Here is a 4,002-nt window from a genome sequence, read left to right as displayed (position 1 = left end):
GAGGCATCAAAACAGGCATACGCCTTCGTCGCAGTTTGCCAATCCAGGCCGTCGCTAAAACATGCAAATCATGAGACACTGATGAAATGCAACAAATCACTAACATCACAGAACAACGTCGCGAGGCATACGCCTATATCACAAATGTTACCAATAATTAGAGGTAACTCTACGTCGCTTTATTTACTGCATTTTGCAATAATCACAAACACGTCGCCAAATATCGTCGTAAAGGCATTCGCCTATATCACCAAAATATATCAATAATTATTGATAAACAATTGTCACCTTAAATCCTGCACTTTGCAATAATTCACAAAAACTCATCGCAACATCACAATATATCACACGACAAATCAACAACAATAATTCATCACAGATAATTCACGCAAACATCGCCATACTTCACAAAACTCACAAAAATACGTCACGTCGCAACATCACCAAAAACACCGCAAGCACAACGGTTATCGGATTATTTCCGAACACTCCAAATATTATTCTATATTATTAACTTGTAAAAAGTTATAACAATATATAGTTATAACTCGACAGAGTTTCCAAAGAACTCTAAACAACTCTACAATAATCCCTACAACTCTAAAGTGCCCAAAAATCCTCTACTGATAACTCTTACATATAAGAGTAACTCTAATAAACCTAATGATCTGACTCAAGTAATAATAGAACAACTCTAAAGCGTCAAATACCTTCAATTTTAATCTATCGAAAGCAACTCTGACAACCCTATTGACAACTCTAACAACTTTATTGACAACTCTAACAAGATTGAAAATAACTTAAATTGATCAAATAATTCAAATATTCATTCCTAACTCAAAACCCCTAAAATATTAAATCATTATTATTAATTATCCTAATGAAATATTATAGATTAATAAACTTAAAATAGGATCTTCAGTATATTTACCAAATTTGTTATATTTATCAAAAACATGCTGATGTAGTATATACGTGATAATACGAAACGCGACGGTATATAACCATACAATATTAATCAATAGTTTATGAATGAAAATGATGTTACAGTACCTTAATATATATAGCAACGATGCAATTTCTATTTATACATGAATGAAACCTAACTAATATGCAATTATATCATATTAACCATTCGGTAAATGTAAACGAATCAAAAGTTATGGATACAATATTATAGGTATCACATCACACAAAATTATCATTAATAAAATCAGCAAAACATTAATTTATTATAAAATTTTAGAATAAGTTTCAGAATCATCATTGATCACAGTTTAATCCAACTACACAGTCACAGAGATGCCATGCAATTCATAGCATCAAACAAATTCACCAATCAAATGTCGACACAATATCACACAATTATTCACATAGTAATATAATTTTTCACACAAATTCCAGACATCAATTTAGCAATTCACAAAACAATTAATCGCACACAAAGAGATATTAAAATTCCCTAAACCCGACATACGGTCCATCATATCCCCGTTTATAGAGAAAGAACCCCACCCTTACCTTGGATTGGAGATCGCTCTATAATTCTATCGATCGAATCCATGCTTTCCGGCTTCGCGTAATTCTTCCGTTTTTCTCTTCACGGCATAATTCTCGTATCTCTTTTCTTTTCCTCTTCTCTGCATAAGCACTTCCACGTTCTCTTCTTTTCTCTACAAACCCTTATTTTCTTTTACTATACCAAAACCTAATATTTTCCTTTTACTTCACAATATTATTATTATTATTCTCACAAACTCCTTAATGGGCTTATATTCACACCTTCAAACTACTAACATCAACCAACCAAGTTCATTAACACAACATACTCCCTTTTCACTCTTCGTCTCAAACTCTCGGTCTAATTTTAATTACTCGGAAATTCCCAAAATGATACACGTCACTCTAATAATATTTTTAATACAAAAAATATTAAAAATCTCGATTAATTATCGATCTGCTATCCCGAACTAATATCGACTAAATCGTCCCAAAATATGAAAATTTCACTAAACACTTCAAACGTCTAGATTAAGCAAATAATCAAATTTCCGGGCGTTACACCATGTTCAAATATATACTTTTTGAAGCCAATCTCCTTTAAGAAACCATTTATCCTTTTGTGCCAAGCTCTTGGATCTTGTTTCAAACTGTACAACACTTTATTCAACTTGTAGAACACTGACTCTTAGTTTTTCACAACAAAATCAAGGGGCTGCTCTACATAAACTTCCTCTCTAAGCATCGTTCAAAAAGGTAGATTTGACATCCATTTGATAGATGGACCAATTATTGTTATTCGCAATACCAACAACTAGTCTAATGGTTCCAATTCTAGCAATCAGTGTAAATATCTCTTCAAAGTCTATACCATCCTTAATTTCATCCCTCCTTTTATTAACATGTGTTACAATTCCACGTATAATAATGAGTGTCATAATAAAAAGGGTTAATAGGCATTTACACCCCTGTAATGTTTAGCGAATTTTGCTTTTCCCCCCTCCGTTGCCAAAGGCAGGTTTTGGCAACGATTTTTTCAAGGCAGAAAGATAAAATTAAAGGCAGAAAGATAAAATTCCTACGCTATTACAATAAACACCTGTGGGGAATAGGAATGAAAGCAGAAAATAAGAGGGAACAATAATTAGTATAAACCCTAGAATGCCTTGATCTTCCTCGAACTCTCAATCGACTCTGAAAATTAAAAGGAAAATAATAGGAGGGTTAGTGTATTCCAGATTCGTTGACTCTTGAGGCAAACCCTATTTTAATTCAAAAGGCAAAATAAAATAAAATGATATTAAACAAAAAATAGAAACTTAGCTTTTTTGATCTGGTAGGGCGTGTATCTGAAGGATCTTGATTCACCCTGAAAGTTGGGCACAAAGAAGAGAAATGCCAGTGCATTAAAGATCTCCACAATTATAACGTGGCAGATCAAAAATTAAAATAATAATAATTTAGGCAAACAAATGAAAAATAAAAAGGCTAAACCCCAAATGGGGAGCAAGTTAACCACAGTTAATAGAATAAATAAGGCAAGGCAAATGACATAAGACAAACAAAATTTTTGGAGAGAGGGTAACCCTGATTATTTTTAATAACTAAACAAACCTAAATTAAATTAATCATAATTATCAAAAAAACTAAAATTAATTTAACTTAACAATAGAAGTTAATTTTATTAAAAATAAGTTGTTGTTATATAAAAAATAATTTTTAAAAAGAATTAATAAAAGTGTTGTTTTTTAGAAAGGAATAAAGAAAATAAAAAAAATAAGAGGAGAGAAAAAAAGAAACTCAGCTCTGGATTCTGTGTGGCTGCTCCATGAGGGTGCAGTGGCCAGCAAGATTGTTTGGCCAAAATAAGGTTAATGGCCAAAGGAATTACCTGCAAAAAAGGATAGTAATAAGGTTAATAATGAAGATAATAATAATGATAATAATAATAATAATAATAATAATAATAATAATAATAATAATAATAATAATAATAATAATAATAATAATAATAATAACACAAGAAAAAAATGGGGTTTAGAAAATTAAATTATGGACAAAATTACGAATAACCTAGATTTGCCCAAATACCAAAAGGTATTTGGCCAAATATGAATAACCTTGATTTGGCCAAATACCAAAAGGGTTTTGGCCAAAAAAGCAATTGGGGTATCATCCACTTGGTCAATCCATAGAAAACCTGTTCATAAACCAACGCAATGTTACGGTTAAGAAAACAAATGGAAAAATAGAAAAGTGATTAAAATAAAATCAAAAAAATATAAAAACCTGATTATAAATCAAATAAAATAAGAACACGAAACTACAATTTTTTTTAGATTTTTTTGAAAATATGAAAAAAGAAATTAAATCAAATAAAATAGAAAAACGAGGAATTTGCGATTTTGAGGGTCAAAATTCTTTAGAATCCTATTCTAAAGGGGTATTGTTCTACGATTTTTTTCTGAACTTCTGGAAAAAATTCGGAGCAAATCGAAACAA

The sequence above is a fragment of the Vicia villosa genome, unplaced genomic scaffold, assembly GCF_029867415.1.
Source record: "Vicia villosa cultivar HV-30 ecotype Madison, WI unplaced genomic scaffold, Vvil1.0 ctg.000799F_1_1, whole genome shotgun sequence".
NCBI lineage: Eukaryota > Viridiplantae > Streptophyta > Magnoliopsida > Fabales > Fabaceae > Vicia > Vicia villosa.
Note: the sequence above shows the minus strand (reverse complement) of the source record.